This window comes from Canis lupus, chromosome 14, assembly GCF_011100685.1.
Source record: "Canis lupus familiaris isolate Mischka breed German Shepherd chromosome 14, alternate assembly UU_Cfam_GSD_1.0, whole genome shotgun sequence".
In the NCBI taxonomy this organism is placed as follows: domain Eukaryota; kingdom Metazoa; phylum Chordata; class Mammalia; order Carnivora; family Canidae; genus Canis; species Canis lupus.
In genome coordinates, this window is record NC_049235.1 from 51,002,225 (window position 1) to 51,026,345 (window position 24,121).

At 37.8% G+C, this 24,121-nt stretch overlaps 2 protein-coding genes across 7 annotated transcripts in view; one reads left to right on the forward strand and one right to left on the reverse strand.

Moving 5' to 3' along the window:
• IMMP2L (inner mitochondrial membrane peptidase subunit 2) overlaps nucleotides 1–24,121 on the reverse strand; it is an 848,583-nt gene that overhangs the window by 397,143 nt on the left and 427,319 nt on the right. The gene's annotated exons all lie outside the window — the stretch shown is intronic.
• The window catches only part of LRRN3 (leucine rich repeat neuronal 3), a 35,230-nt gene continuing 18,925 nt past the window's right edge, over nucleotides 7,817–24,121 (forward strand). For both annotated transcript variants that reach the window (XM_038557362.1, XM_038557361.1), the window contains exon 1: nucleotides 7,817–8,369. The gene's annotated coding sequence lies outside the window, so the exon portion shown is untranslated. The remainder of the gene's footprint in view (nucleotides 8,370–24,121) is intronic.

Here is a 24,121-nt window from a genome sequence, read left to right on the forward strand (position 1 = left end):
TGACCCTTGTTACAAACCCACTTTGTAACTACAGCTAGTTTAAATCTAAGCTAGTTTAAATAGGGTTTGTCTTCCTGGCAGCCAAAAGTACCCCGAGTGGGGACGGCTATTGATACATTTAAAATAGTGGAGACAAAGAGTGGAGGGTGGCAGAGACCACGGCTGTTATCCCCTCGTCATGATTCCTTGAAGAGTGCCCTACACAAACTCAGGTCAATACATGCCATCGAGAGACAAAACTTGAATTCTATCGGCAAAGTCTGGACACTGACCCATATGCATTTGGTCAGACTTGAGTATTCCTCTTGCTACCCAGAACTCTTCCAGCATCCTGAATAAGAAACCAGATGATGAATAGGTGACTCCAAAGGAAGTCAGGCCCGAATATCATATAAATAATAAATGAAGCAGGAGCTCTCCATAATAGATGCACATTGAATGCCAAGTACATGCCCATAACTACCTCTACGTGCTCATCTAATTAACTAGGTTTTTTTTTCTAAGATTTATATATTCATTTCAGAGAAAAAACTTGCATGTGCACTGGTGTGTGTGGGGGGGAGTGGATAAAGGGAGAGGGAGAGAAGCAGACTCCCTGCTGTGGGGAGTCAGACCTAAGGCTTGATCCCAGGACCCTGAGATCATGACCTAAGCTAAAATCCAGAGTCAGATGCTCAACCAACTGAGCCACCCAGGCACACCAATCAACTCATTTTTAAAGACAGTCTAAAGACCAACGATTAGAGCAACCCCAAATAGTCCTAGTAGAATATAGTAGGATTATGAGATAGAATTTAAAGCTAGAAATTCAGCGGGCGCCTCAGTGTAGGCAATAACTATAAGTATCTTTCATCATACTCTGCCAATCTTGAGAGTGGTAGTAAGTGCCTTTCATTCTTCAAAGTACCTTCCCAACACTAAAAAGAATAACTCTATGAAACAATCACTAGAAGATTAGACAGAGAAGTTTAGCTCTGGGACTCCTGCCTTCTCCATCAATGAAGGAAGAAAATCAGATGAGGATGCTAACAGTCACCTTTGTTCTCCTGCCTAGCAGAAGTCTAGAAGCAAAAGTGACATAAAATATTCATGAAAATTCAAATGACCCTTTAACTTCTAGATGACACAATATAACTGGATGCCTAAATATTTTAGTGACAAAAAAATGTTTGCTTTCTCTTGCAAAGAAATCACTGCTTTGAGCTCTTGTTTAGATACAAATGGATCACTTTCATTAGCCCACCTTTACAAAAGAGCCCACCTAAAACCAGGGAAATTCTAACAGGCTTTGCATAAAAATATCACACCAGGGGCAAACTGTCACCTCATGCCATTTTGGTTCTTAATTTTTGCCTAAAATTTCCATGACTGTACGTGCCTTCTTGGTTCTTGGGAGTTTTATTTTTGCCCAGAACTTACATGTATCTTAGTAGTTTTATGAACCCAACTCCAGTTAATGTGTCCTAATCAAAGAAGATGAAAAGAGAAAGTGACCAGCAAAGAAAAAGGCAAAGTCAAGAGACACACTCTATTCTACCATAAAAAAAAAAAAAAAAAAAAAAAAAAAAAAAAAAAACAGCTGTCTTAGGAATAACCTTATCCGTAACTGAAGTCACTGATCTGCCCAAATCTATCCTCTTGGGGGAGGTAGGTTTTTCATTAACAATTCTCTGATTTTACTCAATGATTGGAACAAAACCAGCACACAGAAGAGAGTAGTAAATTACTCTTTCACTCAGTGAGGTTTAATTAATCAAATACTGACCTTTTAATATGTAAAGTGCACTATTGAATATACAAGGCAAACAGGACGTTACTTTTGCCTTCAAGTTGCTTACTATCTAGGCACAAATAAACCATATGTGATAATGCACGTTAGGACAAGAGAAACATAATAACAAGTAAATGTAAAATGTGATAAAATAAGGAAAATACTCCTTTTCACTGAGATAGGGGAGCTTCTTAAAGGATGAGGTCTTTGAGTAGAAGCCTTATAGAACTGGCACATTTACAGGAAAAAAAAAAAAAAAAGAGAGAGAGAGCTAAGAATGCAACACACAGGATCCATTCAGGAAACGGTAAGCCATGTGATGTGCTGAGGATGGAGATGTGTTGGAGTTAGGAGTAGAGAGAATGCCCAGCGATACGGGAAACGCATCAGAGTTGATAGAGCATAGTGGCTGCAAGTCTCAGCCTTGGAGTCAGAAACACTTCTGTTTGATTGCTGACGCTACCAATGAGCAGCTCCATGAGTTTTTGCAGACTCAGCCCTCGGTTCTCTGATTTGCAAAATGAAACTAACAGCTAGTACTTTAATAGGGAGGACTGAATGAGACAATCCATGAAAAACTACTAACAGACCACCTGGCACAAAAAGAACGCTCAATAAATGTCTACGATTATTGCTGTTATCTTAATTATCATGTCGTGGGAGAACTAAACACTAAGTTAGGAAGGTCAGATATTTTACCAAACAAGACAGCTCCAGTTGTAGACGGAAAGCTCCACCTCAAAAGAATTTCCTATCTTATTTTTTAAGTAATACCTATTATTTCTGATTATAAAAATACTATGTATTTACTGTGGAATGTTTGAGAAGTATAAATAAAATAAAAACCACCTATTATCAAAGATAACTACTGCTAGGGATTTGGTGTATTTCCGTTTTTGATGTATTTCTTTTGTTATTTCTGTTCTTTTCAATTATTTCTGTGTAACTTACAAACTATCTACTTGTCTATTTACCTGTCTACCTGCTATATTTTTTTAAATGACTTTCATGTTTTATTTCACTGATTGTTTACATGGCTAGGGAAGTAATACTCAATTCTCTGAAAGAAAAGAATAAAGGGATGCACAGAGAGAAGCCAAGATAAGAGACAGAGAATGGCAAGAAGAGAGGGACAAAGAAGTCTGGGGAAGAGCCAGACAAAGACAGAGATTTTATCTCCTTAATTTCTGACATCTTTCTTATTCCTGGGGGTAAATTCCTTGAGTGATAAAATTACTTTTGTTGTTCCAGTGGAGTTCTAACCTTCACTAAAAATATGCTTGGTTACAGCAAAATACAAATCTTACCTCCCTAATCACCCTCGGCATGGAAAGATGCCATCCTGGAGAAGCAGAGTGAACGGGGTCCCTGCAGGAGCAGCAGATCTATACTTCTTGCTCACTTGTCATAGAGGGAGGACATGCCTGCTTTATGTTTATTTTTCTTTCTTACACTTCCCATCAATCCTTGTTTCTTTTCATGTCTGCTAAATTCTGATAGTTGAATTTGCATATTTTAGCATGTAAAGATCTCTTTCTTCTCCAGTTCTAATATTCTGTGAATCTCTGATTCTAAATGTTCACAAAAAGCCATAATGAGGCTGTAAACCATGTGAATGTACTTGTGCCATTGAAGTACAAGCTTAAAAACTGTTAAAATGGCAAATTTTGCATTATATATTTTACTATAAGAAGGAAGTCACACTAAAAAATATAAAAAATAAGACCTATAGTTAAAGGGGAATCCACTTTTGTTTCCATTTCTACTTTCTCAAACCCTTTTGAGAAAAGAAAACTCTCTGATCCGATGTGCTTTTGTTCAACATTCTAACAAACAGCCAATGCCACTCCCCTTACATCATACTTCTAACTTAATTAAGACCTAATCTGCTATCAGAATTAGACTACAAAGGATCATGTCACTGAAGATCTTCCTAGTACAATGTCAGCCCCTCCTCATCAGTGGCCCATGAATAGTTATTTAGCTTTCTGAGCATATCAACTCACTTTCCAACCAGACACTGCATTACTTCAGAGCTCCATTTCTCAAACAGAGCTAGTAAATTCTTTCATTACACCGAACAACCATAACTATATAAAAACATCTACTACCTAATGCAAAAATTCATTCCTTTTAAAAAATCGTATTTTATTTTTAGCCTCCCTTGTTGCTGACTATATTGAATTGGTTGGCTCAGTCATCAATCAAGCATTCACTTATTTTACAAATGAATATTGAGTGGCTTGTTTAGTAAAAGAGCCTTGGCTCTGTAGGCAGACAGAACTGAGTTCAAATTTTTGCCCCATTATTTCATAGTTTTGGTACATTGGGCAAGAAACCTAACTTCTCTGAGCCAATGTTTCTACATTGTCGAACGGGGATAAAACATCTATTTTATGTTGTGGAGATTCAATAACCTTTAAAACATACATAGTTGTACTCAACAAACATTGTTGTCTCCATGATTATGTAAGCTATGGAGCTTAAAGACAAATAAAATATAGACTCCTTCCAGGAGACTTTACTCTATAAACTAAAAAGGGAAATGAGTCAAATTACAGAAACAATTGTAACACATTTTAAAAAGTGATAAATGGTAGGTGGGGATAAAGATCGTGATTGTGGGTCTAATGAGAGATCCTATCTTGCTAGAGGGTCAGAAGAGGCTTCACAGGGGAAGCAGCATTTGCACTGTGCTCACTTGTTTAGGCCTAAGTAGAGGCAGGCACCTGGAGTAGAAGGTAGAAAGGCCATTCCAAACAAAGCAGAGAACTGGAACAGATGATGATGATGGGAGTGATGATGACAAGAGTGACAGTGACAATAACAGCAATAATGTTGTTGCCAAACATCCATAAAAGCTTACTATATCCCAAGTACCTTTCTAAGCTTTTACACATATTAACTGCAGTAACCCTTGTAACAACCCTAGGAGGAAACTGAGATGCAGAGATGTTAAGTTCTTGTTCAGGGTCACAGGGCTAGGAAGTAGCAAGGTAAGCACTCAAACCTAGGTAGTCTATTCCCAGAAAGTACACTCTGACCCACTACCCAGACCACTTCTCCCACGAAAGTGAACAGGAAACCAACCAATGTCCAGGATTCCATGAAATATTGAGAAACCATTAAATTAATTAATGGAAATTCAACCATTAAATCAACGAATTAATACTTATTGTACCCCTATGGTTTACTTGATGATGAAGGCAGAACTTTTTCAACATAGTTTTGGGCTGTAATTATTCATTTATCTTTTAAAATCATTTTAAAAACTGAACACTCATGCAGGAAACCCTGCAGATATTTACTATGAGGCAGCTGACACATACGTCCATGTAACACAGTATATTTGGAATGTGAAACTGTTCTGAAGTTTTACTGGGTTCTAAAGATAAAATCTTGAGAAAGAAAAGAAAAAAAAAAGTAATAAATGGAATGGAAAAAGAAGAGAAAGTGGAGATCTATCAATTATCCAATAGATGAGAGGGTGAAATGGTAGGAAAAGCTTGGAAGATGGTGGGGTCTACTCTTGCTCTCTCTGACCAGCTGTATGCACTTAGACAAGTCTCCTGACCTCTTTAAGACTCAGGGCATTAGAGTCTAAAGATTCTCTGGTTCTCATTTGATGACTATTCACAATTGTACTAATTCAAAATCACTGAAATCCTTACTCAATCACAGTTTAATGTTTTTATATGGCACTTCATTATATAGATGTGATAACTAAATAAGTTCTTAACATGTTTTTTTTTTTTTTTGGAGAGCTACCTTTCATATTTCCAGTAAATGGCTGATAACTAACAGTCACCTGAACATATAGTGATTCTACTAAAGCTTCCTATGCTCTTGTAGCAAGAAGGAAACTACAAAGAACAAACTCTTCTCCCTTTTCATCCAAAGCCAGAGCTATTTTTCTCTCATACATTAAAATCTCACTTACTTCTAATGTCCATGATATGAAATTTATAAAAATGAAAGCTTTTAAATTTGTCATGTGCCTACAGCAGAAGGACAATTGCAAGAAAAGCAATTTCATCCCCATATGCCAAAGAACAGCTAAACAATGAGTGAAAACAATTTCCTATGATATAGCATCAGGTAGCATTTAAAAAGATCCAACTTTCACTAAATTAAACTTAGATTTTTCTTTTATTTTTTAAAGAGACTGAAATTTAAAATATTAGGTATGATTGCTGGTTTCATTTATAAACCAAGAAAGTGGTTTAATCATGTATCTGATTATCACCACTTACTTTCATTATGGAAGTGCATTATAATTGGTTTGATTACTGAATTTGTCTATTATACAGTCAATACCAATCAACCAAAATGAAATGCTTAAGGAATCAAGAGTAGAAAACTAAAATTCCTTTTTAAAATAATTATCACAATGTTATTATAATTCTTCCAGCATGCAGAAATATAATCCTGCAGATATTGAAATGCTATGGAAAATTCAAGGAGTAAAACCTGGAGAAGGTAAAATCGAGGGAGGAGTAATGAGGATGATTATTACTATTATTAAAAGTACATTAAATCATATGCAGACATCTCAACATCTCAACATCCCCAATACTTGGCCATAATCCCTACCATTCCCAGAGCAATGCTTACAGAGTAAACATTATATAGCCAGTAAAGAATAAAGTCTTACAATAGATTTTCTGATATTAGTGTTAGTAGTTTAAGCAAGAAACAACTTTTTTCTCAAACTCATTTTTATTCAAAAGATTAACAGCCATTTAAATAAAGTTTTAGAGAAGGATAAAATAAAGCACCTGAGAACTTTAAAAAAAAAAACCTAGAGTGAGAATATTTACTGGTTAGAAACAAAGCTAATATTTTAATAAATTTCCTGCCATTATGATTATAATAACTTAAAACTATTGGTCTTTGTCATTTTGATAAACATTTAAGCAACAATTAGATGTGAAGCCCCCCCCCCCCCACACACACACAAACTAAATTTAACATGAAAATGTCATTTTTTTTTTACTCCACTAGAGGGTAGTCTTTCAAAACTAGGGCTTGGAGCCATGAATCTAGCCTGTTTTTGACCTGTTGATAAATTAATCCTCATGTTCCAGTCCTCTCAACAAGATGTTCCCCTAGGATACTAATTAAGGTTGTCAAACATGCATTTTTAAAACTGCTGTCTACTTTCTTATAGGTGTTCTTTCAGTAATATACACTGCTATACTTTTCTGTGTTTCTTTTCTAAATTTCTGATAATTGGGTAAGTGTCTTACATATGTGGTATATGTGTCATATTTTCCGGGTGAATATAATTCAGAACTAGTAAATTTTTAAAAAAAAGGGAAATCGGTTTCTTGAGGATTTAATTGATTAGAGTTGAAATACTCTCCCAAGAGTAGTAAAACATACCTTCTAAACATACACATAGAAATACCCACACGAACACCTTGACACGTGTACCCATTCATCTACGGCCGTCAGATTAATTGCACAGATATAAAGAAATGAATATAATTGGAAATACTTATTTTTTAAATACCCTCCCATATGCCAGTGTTGTGAATTATAGAGAAAAAATTAAAATGTAGTCAATCCAGATAAGAAAGGTCAGTGCTGAAAAAGAAAAATGCTATTGAACAGTAAGCACATGCACTAAATTAAGTAGCATCCAACAGAAAACCAAATGCCACTCAAAACAGTTTTGAGCTACTCTTCTTAAATAATAGAGCCACTGGTGAACTTTACAGAGGAGTCAGAGCCGCTGCGTCCCTCCCAGGTGTTTTTAATATTTGGGAAATCCTTATTTGTAGCATGCCTGCTATTTCCAGAGAGAAAACACAGTTTCTCTGGATGGATGATAACCTGAAAATGAGAAAACTTGTCAAAAATTTCTTCCTCTCCAAAATAAAAATAAAAAAAGGAAGAAAGGACGGAGGAAGGATGGGAGGAGGAAGGAGAGGGGGAGGAAGGAAAAGGGGAAGGAGGGAAGGGAGGAAGGAGGCAGGAGGGAAGGAAGGCAGGATGAAAGGCAGGCAGGAAGGGAATGGTACCTAGGAAAATATGCAAGCCTGGTTCATTTATTTGTATCCTAAGCAGCAGTGTCACAGAACAGACAGGTTGCTTCAGCCAACCAGACGGGAGCAGCTGCGAGTGCTACATCCTGGCAGTCCGAGGCGATTGGCTCCTCTCTGGGGAGCGGAGGGTGTTCGGTTATTAATGACCGCCAAGCAGGCAGCACCATGTCAGTGTGACAACTGATCGGGTGAGCGATGCACCACTAACCACCATGGAAACGAGGCGAGAGAAAGCCAGCTCCCAGCACCTCGGTCCCCGGCACTGAGAGCCCCAGCTGCCGGCGGAGACAGAGTTCCCGAGGAGGGAAGGAACCCCAGCCGCAGCCTCCTGCCTCCCTTGAGAGCTTAGAACAGACAGACACAAGCTCGCTCGCATGTGTGCCCAGCTGTAGCACATGTATGTGCATACTTTATCGCACGCACACACACATGCACCTATTTACACCCGGGCGAGAACACCACCATGTGATTATCGCTGCTAAGAGGACTGAGGACCCCAGCACGGAGGGACACGGAGGGCGGTGTATCCCCGAAACTGCTTTGGCAAGGTAAGTTCAAAATATACATTTCAATGGAAATAGGGCTCGGTCTCCTCTGTAGTTGATGCTGGTGGCGGTGGTGGTTGTGGTGGTGGTTGTTTTTCCTCTCAAACCTAAATTCTCCGTGGATGTTTTCTTCTTGTCTGAAATCTAAAGCATTCTGCTTTCCGTTTTTACTTTTGAGGGGAAATTCAAATGCAAAAGCCCTCTGGCTTTGGGGATGCTTAGCTGTGTTTGTGGGATTCTCCAACATGCATTTTACTAGCTTGAACGCCCATCAGAGGATGTGAGTGGGAGAGAAAAAGCAGTGCTGGGGAGAGGAGGGAGAGGAGGAGAGGAGGGAGGGAGAGGGGACAGTGGGAGTGAAGAGAGGAAAGAGAAGAGCAGAATTTTCGTTTTTCTTCACATTATTTGTCATGAAAAGCAGACCACACATCATTCTGTATTTTGAAACCAACGCCCCCCCCCCAAAGGGGGCATCTTCCTCCCTTTTCACCCAATGGACGGAGATTGAGGCAAATGGTGCTGTTATGTCAAGAGCTAAGAACCATTAAGCGGAGTGGCGGAATGAGCATATCACAAACAGTTCTTGAATTTCCGCCAGGCTACATCTTACGGATCGGATCGGGGTAAATGACTTCCCTTTAATAACATCCTCCCGCCGCTCTGAAGGGACAGGGCAATGCCTGATTGCTAATGCAGCTGCAACTGACACACGCGTGGTAAAAGGATCCCATGAACCAGAAGAGTTCTAATCTTCTTTGGTAATTAATGGAATCACAGCAGGGTGGCTAGAAAGTACGTTCGCTATTTCCGAAGATTTTTGTTCAGACCGACTATTCTATTCCCTTGGCTCTTATTGAGCTTATGTGGTTTGATTCGCTTCTAGTTTATTTATTTTTGACAGTATGTCCTTGTTTCCATGCCTCTAATTTTAGTGAGGGCAGGCTATGAATATGAGTGGAACCTTCCTAATTTGGTGCAAAGGGGATAATGTGAGGAATAAAAAAGGCAAGAAGTCAGCATTCAAAATACCTACCTAGAAGATAGTGTGCCCTGGCACTATATATGTATTACTCATATCCTACATTTCTCTTTAGTTTCAGAAGCAATGCCTTTGAGACAGAATTACTCTCAGTAAACTATGAGCATCCATGTACCGATGATTCATGGAATACAGTGTGGGTTAATTTATACTTCCAGTCTTGTCAAAGGAAGCCAGCTACTTAGAATATGCGTTCAAACAGACAACATCAATTAAGGATGTTCGTGGAAACATTCACTACCTCCTTTAATGGGTCCTGTACAGACATTAAAACAAACTTAGTATTTGCTTTTCATCTTCCGGAGCTCTCTCTTCCCTTCCTTTAGTTTAACTAACCAAATAGTTAATGGGGTCAGCTTCTTTCCAACTGCAAGGTATTTTTTTTTTCTACAACTGTGATTTCAGAGTTATTACTGGTTTCCTAGTTGATGATATGAGCTAAAACCAAAAGACAATAACCAGCCACTTAGATCTTGCCACTTTCCCATAAATGTCTCAAAATATGAGTCACTTTACAATATGTAAGAAGAAGTCAATTAATTCCAGTGACCTTTGTAAATGATGACAATAAAGCAGCTCTGACAATATGCCACTGGCTTCGATTTTCCCTCTGTAAAATGAACAAGTTTAAGAAGAGGTTTCCTGCTCAGAGTGAAAAATGAAAGGTGCTGAAGCATTAGCTCGCAGTATTGGCAGGCTTGCTCACTCTGCTTCAAATGCCACATGCAATCTATAGAAAAAAACAAAATGATTCATTACAAAGAGGAAAAGGTGTTTTCTTTGCTTTTTGCTGTTCATTAGAAGTGCTGCTTTTGCCACAGAGCAGATCTGAGATTCTGAGGTAACTCCTAAGTTGCTAACCAAGAGGAAAAGCCTGAAGTAGATAGTCAGCCTCCCAATCTCAAACTCCTAGATAATGTAGCACTGCAGTACTGATTTCAGTTTTTTCTTAGACCTTTTACTAGGAAACTTCCCATATGAAACGTACACATACTTAAATCCTACGGAGCCTATTTTTAAATTGCAGTCAATGACACCTAAGAACAGTGGATTCACTCTTTAACCTTGGTTAAATCCACATACATATTTTGTGGATTACACAGATCAACACTGTGCCCACTTGAGTCTGAGAAATACTACCATTCCAGTCGTCTCCGTGTGTTCACCCCATGTGTGCCGGTGAGTTTGGTGATCTGATCAGCAGCTGCCAATGCCAGATGATGGACCTAGGAACATGCCCGGAAGACTTAACCGTAGTCTCCCCAGTTGTGTAGCTATACCAGAAATAGCTTTCTGGCAAGACAAGCTTCAAAGGACCATCTTTTCAAGAGTGTCGCTTGTCACAGGCAACACACTGAGTGAGAATGCTGATGAGTAAGTGGCATTTTTTTTCTGTGGTGGTTGTTGTTGCTGTCAGTGGTTCCATAAACAGTGTTATCTGCTTTCTAGGTCAGAAATTTAGGGACCTATGAGACAGGTGATCAACTTAGGATTCATTAACTGTATTTTATTATTTCTTTGTTCTTTTTTACACCTATTGCTTTTTTTTCCTCCCTTTTTTTCTCTTTTTTGGCACAAAATGAGCTTGATGTTTTACTTTCTCTTACCCCCCCCCCCCACACACACACACACTCTGAATTTTCTCTAGTGCAAAATTCCTCTGGGATATGGCATGGTGATGTTTATTGCAAACTGATGAAGTTGATCAGAAACGTTTGTAACCTGAGTTTAAAAAAACAACACTTATGTAAGTTAAATGTTATTACTTAGCAGCCCCTGAAGAGGGTCATAGATGAGGTATCTGTTGGGGAATTTGAAGCAGATCATTAAAAGGAAGCTACTAGCATACTAAAAACATGAGTCCCTCCTTCAAGCCTCAGTAAGGATGCCCCCAAAGAATAATTTAAAATAATGTAGCTGTAGCCAATCTGAAGAAACAATGGACACATCTGCAACCCACTAAAATGTTCCACGTGTAGCTGGTTATAAGGGTTTAATCACTTATGAATCACTCTTTAGTCCCATGAAACTAACTAAGGCAGGTAAACAGCGGGCAATACATCAGCACATCTTGCCTGTGCTGTCAGAGATAAAGCTCTCTGATGCTGGCCAGGCAGTGGGTACTGAGGAAAGCTGCACCGTGTTGCCGCTGAACACAGGTCCCGCACACAGCTCAGTGAATCCTCCCTGCCTCTCTTCTGATAAAGTGATGTCTGCTTCCACACCTGGGAAGTAGAACGTGGTAACAACAACTCTTCCTCTGACCACAATGTGAAAGCAAATCAAATTCTAATATAAAGAAAGTAGGTGGTGCCAGAGGATAGAAAAAGCAATGGAGAAATAAAAATGTTTTCTTTAATATGATGGGAGGGGTGAAAGAAGATCTCAGTAGATGCTATTTAGAGGTCATTACATACAAGGCTAGAGAAAAAGACAAAATGCTCATCTCAAATCTTTATGAAGAAATATGGTACCCAGCCAGCCATCTGCTATATCTGTATAACTATGAAGTTTGTATATAAGTGCTTGCTATTATGTTAATATATTTTTAGGCCATAATAAGGGAGGGCTTTTTTTTTAAGGTGCCATTAATAAGAGCACACAGAGTCTCAGCATAAGAGAATAAAGAAGGAAAACGTATTTTCATATAAAAATAGAATTTTAGGACTGGAAAGGACCTTTGGAAGATGGCCTAATATGCTCATTTCACAGGTGTGGAAACTGAGGCACAAAGGGTTTAACATGTTTAGTCCAAATCACACAGTTCTTTCTGGAAGTCTAGAGTAGATCCCTTTAGAGTGCTCCCTCCAACACTCCATTAAAAGTCCACCTACTCAGTCTTTCAACTATATACATTTTTTAAAGATTTTATTTATTTATTCATGAGAGACACATGGGGCAGGGGAGATAGAGAGACAGAGAGAGAGGTGGAGACACAGGCAGAGGGAGAAGCAGGCTCCATGCAGGGAGCCCGATGTGGGACTCGATCCCGGGACTCCAGGATCACACCCTGAGCCAAAGGCAGAGGCTCAACCGCTGAGCCACCCAGGTGTCCCTCAAATATTTTTTAAAGAGACAAAAAGCTTATGGATCTGTGCAAAAAAAAAACCCAACAAAACAAAACAAAAAACTCTACAAAACTTAAGGAAATGTTTATCCAGATAGTCAAGTATTTTAAAAGCAAAAGCAGGAATTCAACAATAGAAGCAATAACAATTTGTTAAGTACATACACCCAAATATTTCAAACTGATCATCTTTTGAATATAGCCCACTATGTTTTGTAAAGAGTCATAAGAATTCGAGCTTGACCCTGTTTTTAAAACATCTTAATAACATTATTGCTATCCTTCAGCTATAAAGATTCAAATATTAGTCATCCATTAGAAGTTTTTACAGGAATTTTGAAGAGAATCTCTACCTCCTTTTTTACTGGGTTTCACTGTAATACTTTAAGGCATTTACATGCACCCTCGTCCATTCCCAGGGTCTGTGCTTGGCTTACACCTTACTGAAAAACAGTGAGGACAGTCTCAGGATAGCAATCCCTACACTTCCCTCTCTCCATTCTCCCCATCCTGCCTTATATGTTTTCATTTCCAAAATTTGAATGAGAGTCTGTAGGCAATGACATCTCCCCTGAATTTCACAGCCCTATTTTTTTCTTCCTGGCAAATTTTTCTTGGTTTCTAAATGTGCTGTCCAAATTTTGCTTAGGATAATAGTAATGAACTGACTCAAAAACTTTGCAGAAGTTGAAAAGGATATAAAAAAGTAACATGATGATTGTGAATATTTGTGTAGAGCAATTATTATTTGCTTACAATGTGCTTTCTTAACAATGACATTTGCTCCTCACAATAATTTGGTTAGGTAGGTATGATGTTATCATCTTCCCTTTAAGATCAGAGAACGAGGTTCTATGGGATTACAGATTTGCCACTGTGAGGGAGCTAACATGTAGAGGGATTAGTGTCTTCTGACTATAAAGAGGGGTATGGCGCTGATCATAGTACCCAGCACTTCATGATTCTGTTAGAAAATAGACACTCCCATTTTCCTGATGAACTTCCACTCTAGACCTACCCTTCCAAGGCCTATATCCTTTGCACCATACCACTCTATGCAGGCAGATTTTTGCAAATAAAAATCTGTACTTCTTAATTTAAAGCAAAGTTAATGATATGATCAAGTTAAATATGAAAAACACACCCAACATCTATCCTTGGAGGAAAGGACTCCATGTTGTTTTACTTGCTCCTCTGTATGTTTCTCTGACGGCATTAATATTTTGGTAAACAGTTGGCAAAGGTCTCAAAAACTAGATAAAATTGAATGAATAAATTATTCAGGCAGGTTCCATGTTGCTGGACAATTATGCACAAAGTTCTCAAAATCTTTTCATGTACCACCAATGGATGAAAGGTCAACATAAAAGCACCAACTTTGGCATCTCCTTCCTGGTTAGTCTGTCTTAGGGAGATAATGACACACAAAGACCTCAATATGCCAGTAAGTGTATTCACATTATGCTGAGAGCTCTCTAGGGGAAATTTTGTCTTTCAAAAATAATGTTGTCCTTGGAATAGGTGAAAATGCCCAAAACGCATGTACTCAAGGTTGTCATACAAAGTCTTATTTCCAGAAAGTAAAGCATTCCACAAATAATTGGTTACTCTATTTGGGAAGGAGTGTAAACATTTTTCCTATCATTTTTCCACACCTATATTGAAAAAAGCCCACAGATTCCCCAACCCCCTGAATCAATTAAGGGCCTGGAATCAACAGGAAACCCTTTCTATTTCCAGAGGCTTGAAATCCCTGGGATTTAATTCCCCAAAGAGTAAGAGAGAGGCAATGTTTACTGATGTGTTCAAAGTAGGGATTCCAAGAATGGGAGAATGCATTCATTCCCCCGGGGACCGAGCCTGCTACTGTGCCATGGACTAAGCAATGGCCATCAGGAAGGCTCAGGACTTCCGACACTTACAATGACTTAGAATAATAGTATATTTTGACTACAGAAAATATTTAAGGAGGCCTCACTTTCAATGTGGTTGAGAAAATTGTGCTTCTTAAAAGTTTTCTCTAAAATTACAAAACTGAATTAATAAAATTACTGTAAAGAAACAAGGGCAAATATTTTGGTAGAAGTAAAATTTATCATAGGAATAAAATTTATCCATAATACCTTACAGTCCCATAATATTGAAAGGTCAAGGCACTTAAATTACATTGTCAGCTAATTTACAGTTTCCTTAAGAAAAAAAAATAAAAACTCAAAAAAATTCAAAAAAGACATGTACTTTCAGAAATACAATTCATAATGGCCTTTATATATCCTTAGAATATTTTTCCCATTGCTATGCTATACTCATATGCCCAAGACATAGTGGTCTTTATCACCATTCACTAACAGTATCTCTGGGCTCTACCCCGAATTTTATTTTCATCAAAAATTGGCCACTCAGAATCACCAATTACTGAATCTATTCTACAAAGAGTATATGGAACCACAATGGCTTTTATTGAAATTTCAATAGTTGCAGGGGGTAATTTGAAACACCCAGACAGATCATATTTTGATTTCTACAAAGGCTAGGGGGTTAATAGCCTTCCACTGCATTTGTCTAAGGGCTGAGAACAAAGCAATAAAGTAGGCAAAATGGGGCTCAGTCTGGGTTACAATGCTGTATCATTTAAGAGAAAGCACAATAGGATGGAAAGAGAAAAACAAAGCTACTACCTTACGCGGGGGGGGGAGGGGGGGGGGCGGGGGGGGCGGCATTCTAAGCACACAGAAACCCTGGAAGTTCTAGTCCTAGTAATTTTTGAGTGAAAAACACATGCCATTATTAGATATGAGCTTAGACTGTATTCATCCAACAAGTCAATTTCTTGTGTGACTAGCTGAACTGATTCACTTACCAAACACATAATTTATATTTGTTCCTCTTCTGTAGTTTATCACCCACGCATTTTCTTACACAAACACTACAGCTGCTCAAGGAGTGTCATAAGGTGATGTTTAGCTAACTTTTTAAAATCAGTGAGACATTTGCCAAACTACCATTTCCTTAATCAGTTACTTTTATTTTTAATGAGCAAGTAAATTCCACGTAAACATCTGAGGCTCATCTTTCGTTTACACTATAAATTGTATCACGACGTAATGCTGTTGGACAAAACAGGGAAGAATTACATGTTTTATGACATAAAATACTTTTAGTAGAGACCTTAAGAATTCAGAGCACACTATCTCTTAGATAATCCTTTACTGGCTAAGGGAATGGTCATAATATTAGCCGATCTCACTTATTACATACAGGTGTTTTCTGTGCCAAACATTGTACTAAGCGCTTCACAGGTGCTTTCCCTTTTAATTCTCATAATAACCATATGGGGCAAGTACTATTACTAACCCCCACTTTACAAATAAGGAAATTAAGCCTTAACAAAGAAAAGCAACTTGCCTCAACTAATGAACGGCAGAACAGGAAAAGGAACCTAGTTGGTTTGGCTCTAAGGAACACAGCTTTTGTGCAGGAGGCAACACTGCCTCTTGTTGGTAGTTCCTGAATATAGCTTGTCCATGTTGCCTTCTAGAAGTCAGATTCTCTATCAAATGAAATCACTCCATTTATCATTTCTTACCATGCATTCTGTTCATACGAGGATATTATCTCTGCAAGATTCATTCACATTTTCTTTTTGTTGTTGTTTCTGGAGGAAGTGATGATTTATTTATTTATATTTGGGTACCACTGTGTGATTAACTAAAATGATTTTTGCAGTTTAGGACATAGCCAGACTAGAGAACTGGCAGCTTATAGTCCTCTTCCACCATTTTTCCATCAAGTAGAATGCAACACGCTTCTTTACCTGTGGCCATGGATTGTGGTAACTGGTACAAAGGAAAAACGCAAAGCTTAGCCTTTAAGTCTTAATTTTCATTATTTGTAACAATCTGTCCACTGCCCTAATTCCAATCTGTGGGTCCTTCCTTACTCATGCATTCCCTTTTAAACAGGAAGCATCAAAACAGTGAATACTATTTCATACTGCTAGTATGATCATCAATTTTCAATGAAGTTCATCAATCCTCCTCAGTATTAAAAAGCTTCCAGCTCTGCAGAGTTAATAGACAAAATCTGATTTTCAAACTGAGCATGCTGAGCCAAACCTAAAACTTCAGCAGAAGTATTCTATGCCAGCTGTTTGCAAAACTTCAGCGTTTCTCACTGAGTGACCTCCTCAAAGAGCTATCTGGGGAGTCCTTCAATTTGTCCTACATAGAAAAAGCTGAATGTGAAATTAAGGCCAAAATGTTACTAAGGAATCTTCCCATGATTAGGAATGGGGTTTTGAGAGCTCATGTTCATGTATATTTTCTTTTCAGAATGAAGATTTTTTTTAAATGTAAGTAATTAGACAAATGAAAATGAAATTCAAGTTTAAGGTGAAAAACAGCTAAAATATCCATGCATCATGAAAAACCTAACTCAACACATGTAAGAAATAAAGGATGTGTATAATTTTAGATTAAAGTTTTGGACTTTTTTTTGTTTTCCTACTACTTCTTATATTCTTATACAACAATGAGGAGCAGAGAGAAAGGGGATGCTGGTCAACAGCTTTTCAACATGTACCACAGCCTGGACCCCAGTTAAATTCTTTCATACTTTATGTTTTTTGTCCTCACAAAGGCACTGGCTCAGAATGGAGAAGCATCCCCAACTTCCCCACTGTGCCCAGAGGCCCGAGTTGAACCCTGAATTTCTGACTTCAAAACCTATTCTATTAAAACCACGTTATTGTGCCTCCTACATCACATATTTCTTAGAATAAGCATAATATATTTCTCCTTTGGGAAGCATTTTACTTTTTATGCAAAAGCATCCAACAATAGGTTTCTTCTATAGTTTTAAGCTTCTCAGCAAAGATCAGAAAGCTTATATAATAATTAAGCAAACTTGACAGTTTTGCCACCTGGTGCAACCTGATAGCATTTCACAAGTGACATAATGAACACTTAACATAACTCAACTAACCTAAAGTAAAAGTATTACTTGTGGATTTTTTACTCAAACATTCTCGTTAATCTGTGTAACTTCAGAAGTGTAGTGTGTTTAAAAAAAAATCATGGTTGAATTCCAAAAGGACTTATGAATAGCTAAGATCTTTATCATTTCTTAGGAAATGCAAATCAGTAACAGAATAAGATTTTTTTTTTTACAGTGAATATCTTCCAAATTGAACATACAGAACAGGATTTCAACCCAATTTCCCCCCCTCTCCTCCTCAAATGTTTCTTATCAGATTTGGGAAATATTTGAAATATTTTTTGAAATATTTTTAAATATTTTGTACACCTAGGAAAAATCGTGAACACTTGAAAGTTTAATTCTGCTCCATAAAGAATTTTTCCTATCTAGAATGGTAACTCCTTGACTGCCACATCCTGCCTCCACTCCTTTCTACACTGCACTGAAGGTAATGGTATATTGAGTTCTTAACCTCACTTAAGCAAAGGGCTTCCTGTTTGACATAATCATGTTAAATTATAAATCAGTGTGCTACTCTGTACTTTACTTGATTGAGGTGTCTATGAATCTTTGAAAGGAGAGATATTCTAAGATAATATACCAATTAGGCATTCATTTAGACACATCACATCATGGTCATTTACTCAATCACCATAGATATAGGATAGTCCATAAATAGGATCTCAAGATTTGATAAGGAATGATGTATGTGTGACACAGCAAATAGAATCAAATGTGTCTATTGATCCCTCTAAATTTTTCCATCTTAAGAGATACCGTTCTGTCAAGATTTTTGAAGGTACCATATTCCAAAAGTATTTATAAATTCATTGTCTAAATGTTATAAATATGTTTGTATATTTTGCTTCATTTTTAATGTGAAAGCAAAATTTATTAGGCTGTCTCTGTGATGAGCTACATCATTTTCACTTGGGCACTTATTTTTAACACAGAATATTAAAATGTCTGGAAGAATATAAGAAGCCCTAGTGATTTTTTTGGTTGGGGGCGGGGCACAAAGATTCAGAACTGAAGGTTAAAGATTCAGATCCCTTTCCTTTGTCCATTGTCTGTCGTTCTTGTTTCAGGTTTATAAAGATTGTTTATTTGAGACAAACAATTAATTGCCTAAAATGATAAAATATTCATAAAATAGGCCTACCATGTTGTGTTTTTCCCCAAAGGACACTGGGAATAATGTCTAATGAGTTAAGGATTTGATAAGGATTTTATAAGAATAATAGGCTAACTGAGTTAAGGATTTGATCAAGGATCTGACAGTCAGGTGGATGTTTTTAGTAATATGATTGTAAGTGTATGGTAACAATGGTCCCATTCTCTACTGCCATTTATAGTCATTTCTTGGCTCTCAGATAATGCCTGTGTGTGGTAGGGTGCATATCCTCAGGGGGAGTATCACCAGAAGTAGACAATACCCTTTATTCCCACATGTTCCTGAACTCCTATTTTCATGCATTCTACTACATTTCACATCCAATTCAACTGAGGGTCACCCAGAAACTGCCCACTGACATCAGTAATGAATGGATTCTATACTGCCTATTGATTTGCTTTCAAATGTCATTGACTAATATAAGGAGTCAGAGCTGGTATAACAGAATTGTTAAACTGAGAGAGATTTTACAGATCTTAGGTCACTTGCTCAAAGTGACTCATTACTTAAATACATAACTAGAACCAGAAACCAGGTGATTCAATCCTTGTCTAGTGGTTGTTTCACAGCATGTGATGGTAGGGTTTCAAAAACATTGGGCCAACTGCTCCTGTCAAATCATTCATTTTTTTTTTAAGATTTTATTTATTTATTCATGAGAGACAGAGAGACAGACAGAGAGAGAGAGAGAGAGAGGCAAAGGGAGAAGCAGCCTCCATGCAGGGAGCCCGATGTGGGACTCGATCCTGGATCCCAGGATCACGCCCTGGGCTGAAGGCAGGTGCTAAACCGCTGAGCCACCAGGGCATCCCAAATCATTCATTTTCTTAAGCACCATCATGACCCAGAGTTCCCAAAGTCAACCCTGTAGGGAAATTGGGCAGAGCCTTCTCTGTGAGGGACCCACATATGTGCAACCTCTTAGCTGTTGGGAGTCTTGCAGAAGCCCAATTCATTCTCCACTCACTTTTTAAGATGCCTCTTTAGAGTAGCATTTTATTGACGGTAATATGTTGCTGCTGCCGCATTAAGCATATTAAGTATATGGGACTGGGGTTTTGAATATGCGCCCTAAAGCAATTTTAGCTGAAGAGTTGTTTTGTTTCCCTTTTAAGTCAGGCAAAGAGAGAGGGAGAGAGAAAGACAAATTCTTAAAAAGAAAAACATACAAGAAATGACAACTCTACAAAAAGTTTCATATTCATCCAAAACAGAAATAGAACGATCCCAGTTCTTTGTGCTACTCCTTTGGAAATTTCCTCTCTTCTTAGACACTCTACCCCAAATTTAAAAGGCTCTGAGACCATCCCACTCTAATCTTCTTTGCCGGGGTCCTCAGAAACTTAACAACACACAGAAAATAACTGCAATCTTTGAAATTATAAATCTCATTGCCAAGTTATTTTTGTGAACTTTCATTAAGACTCAGTCGTGAGTTTCACCCCAAAGAATGCAGAGTCTAGGATAATGGGGACTCAAACCGTTGAGTTGCTGCACTAAAATTTTTAAATTGCTGACAATAACATGATCTTCTTCAATACCACCATGTCCATTTATTATAGTGGTTTCAAAGAGAGAGTTCTCACTTTTCTCTCATGTGAAAAATCCTCCTTGTGAATACAAATGAATGATGGTTAAGTTACATTTTAACAATCTATGTACAATTTTGTTTCCCCCAAAATGTAACCACATCTTAAGAAATGACAACTGTCCTATTTCATCACCTCAGAAAAGCGGTATTATCATTTTTGTAGATTTCGTTAACAACTGTGCCATCTTAATATAAGCATGCATGCACATACACAAATATTAGACTTAAAAACATTTGCCATCTGTTAATAGTTTCTTTCCAGTTTTCAAACATTTCAATTAAGTCTAGGAACATTTACGTGTACCTGGTCGCCAATAAAATTTCTTCTTCTAAGACATGCCACATAACTGAGGTGAAAAATACCATGGTGTCTTTCAAGAGTTATTTTCATTGAAAACTCTGGAAAAAAAAATCCACTGGCCAATAAAATTCTGCAATCTTTAATGGAAATTAAGAGTCAAATACCATCTCAAGTAGCTCCATTTTGCTCTGCCATTTCTCCTGTTCTCACATCTCCAATTCCAAAATTAGTCTAAATTACAGTATATTCTAATAAGCTATAAGCATTATTATTACCATTAATAATTTGATAGCGATTAACATTTAGTGATTATTTTGTTTCTGATGCAGTAGTAAGAACTTTTTTGTACTAACAATTTTTAATGCACTATTTGTTTTAATTTTCATGACATCTCCCTGTGCAGATACTGTCATCACCCATCTTTTAATAGATAAAAATCAGTGTCAGAGGAAGAGAAAGAACTAGAGTCCATGTCTGATCCCTTTATTACTAGGCTGCATGTACTGACCACCATTTTAAGAGTCAGAGAGCAGGAGAATCAGATCAAGCATTTGCATTGGTTACTTAAGGAATCTTAAGGTTAAGTGTGGGGTAAAGTGGGAAGAGTGAAGTGATATTCCTATGATACTGCTTTGGAGGGAAGGCTTTATATTCATTTTCAATTTTCAAGCTTAACACCACATATCTCTGGGTTTGGGCTTATACTCAGGCAACATTTCTGAAAGTCAACCTTGCTAGAGAAATGAGTCCTACTGTTGAAGAATTCCTTCTTTCCTTCCTTCGTGCATGCCTTCATTTTTCACAGCTCTAGCTGGTTTTACAGTTAGAAACTGATGGAACCCCAGGTCGAGAGGAGACAGAGTCATACAATTCTCTTTCACCCACTCCCTCTGTGTCCTCGTGTCGCATAAATGCATAGTTCTGTAAGCCACAGTCCAGTATTAGTCTAGAGAATGAAACAGTGTCTTTTGTCATCTGCTTTAGATTTACCCAATATAACCGTTCGTTATAGAAGTTCTCTCACATCTGCCGCTAGTGCTTCCAGTTTATGTATTTTGAGTATCATTATGCTGTCACTTGAGTAACTACCACCATCACTTCAGTTGCTGCTGCTCTCAGTTTAAAGAGGGAGGAGAGGATAGTATACATGAAAGTATTAAGTATGATTGCCAGCAGTAGTTTAAAATGGTGCTAAATAATAGAAAAACCTCATCATTAATCCCTCTACCTAGTCTCTTTGGGCTTGGCTTTTTGGAGCACCTGCTAAAGAAAGATTTTTAGGTGTGGGGGAAAAGGAGGGTTGTTAGTAGGGATGGAAAATGTGGAGGACTTGCCAAGGGGAAGCAGGGGAAGAGACGTCAGTGTATTCCGGGAAGTTGTAACCTGCACTATTTATTAATTTAAAATATGCACACAAATACCCAGGCTCTCATTCCACTGGAAGCAGAAGCAAAATCTGGAACAAGAGAGTCATGACTTCAGGAACAATGGGGAAGAATGGAAATGCAAGCAGAGGGAGGGGACAGTCTTATACAAATGAGAGAAGAAAAAATAAGAGGAAGGACAGAGGAGTTGCAGGTACAATAGCAGTTAGAAGTGAGTTGAGTCCAAACTGTGGATCCACTTGCCAAAGCACAGATACAAAAGCATGGCCATGGACTCCAAGAACTCCCAGTGCAGAACGATTTCTATTGCTACAAACAACAAAAGAATCATGAAAACAGAAATGTACTCATTTCTGTAGATTGAGAATTTACAAATAAATTGTAAATAAATCTGCATTTCCAAATAAAATAACCACAAAACCTTTTAAAGTGCCCCTTAAGAGTTAATTTGATTCTTCTCCCTGGGATAAACCAAAGAATCCAAGTGTCACTATGTCGAAAGATGACAAAACAGATGTCAAATAACCTTTATTTTGCAACAACCACCTTCTATGAATCTGACATCTAGTTATCCCACTTAACATCATGTATAAAACTCAAAAAATTATGTAGCCAAAGAATGGAATATTAATTCACGACAGCACATGGTGAAGAGCAGATGAGAACAAAACACCACAAAAGTATATAAATTGACCAAATGAGACTGCATATGTAACCATCTTCTATGACAACAGACACTTATTGACTGACAATTTACATCTGGTTTGCTCCCCGATTCTGCAAATCACAAAAATGGGTTGCTGTGGCAACTGTCATGTGTTATTTAGCTTGCTGGAAGGAAAAAAACAAAACAAAACAAAAACCTCAAAGTACCTTTTAAGACACAAATACAGCATGCCTTTTTATTGTTCCTCCCGCCCCAGGGGAACAAATCTCCTGACAGTAGATTTACTTTTGCATAGCTTTAAAAATGGGCTTGCTTTCTGTCATTTGCATTTTCTATCATGTATACTACCAATTTATGCAAGTAGGAAAGAAAAAAGAATCCACAGAAATATAAAGGAGATGGATACAGATTGCCTGAGTCACATGAATGTGATAGGGCCGTTGTCATATATAGCATCCCCACTTTTGTCATCAGCAGCTCTTTTAGCCAGTTTAACTCCACCAATGTATGTATTGAATTCACGCATGATACGCCGAGGAATACACCAAGAGCTCAATTCTTAAAGCATCAGCAAGGGCAAGCTTATTTTTCTGAACCGAAAATAAGAGCAAGGTGCAAAGAAAAGATCATTAATTTTCATGGAAGCACATTCTTAATCTCACAGTAACATATAACATAGTCTGTTCACAAAGATGCTATGTGGGACCTTGGAACACATCAGGTTTCCAACATCTGTGCACAATGGAGCAAGCAAATTAACACCTCCACGCTGAATAAAACAGGAAGAAGAATGCTCATCCCCTCATTACTTCTCCACTGGGACCTAAGGGAGTGAAGGCAAATATGTAGAACATTTAAGGCCCTGAAAACAGAACAATAAAAGCTCCAGTCATTGTTCTCCTTATTGAATGGCCAGTTAGATAACTTTTCAACCTCCCCAGATACTGCTCTGATGTGGGCAGTTCAACTCTGAAAGAGCTCAGTTATCAGCTCTTGAAACAATAGTATTAAGTCTCTTCTCTCTGGAACTTTGGGGACTTTGAACAAGCCAAGCAAAATGGTCCACTTGAAGAAAGAACAGATAGGTCCTCCATCATCATCACAAATGCCATATGAAAACCCTCCCAAGTTTCTTACCACCCTAGGCCTGACTAAAGGATTGTTTTGTGGCAGAAAGTCAAACAGGGCAAAGATTGGGGAGATACGGCTGCTAAAATATACTAGGGATTTTATAATATAAATAACTATAAGGTAACAGGAACTGAAGCCTCAGTGTGTGAAAATACTATCTATGCAGTATGCAGATAAAAGTGCCCTTTATAGATCTTAGAGGGAAAATACCTGACTGTATGCTGTCTTTCTTAGTCTGCTGCTCCATTTAATCATACTAAGAAATAGAATGAACACACAAATAGATTTTTTTTTCCCACTTTTCCTTGGGCAACAATAGAGAACAATCAATTTAAAAATAATTGGAGAAATTTGTGTTTTGTTCAGAAGAGAAAAGGAAAACATTCATTCAATAGTACCACATAGAATCATTTGCTTAATAGC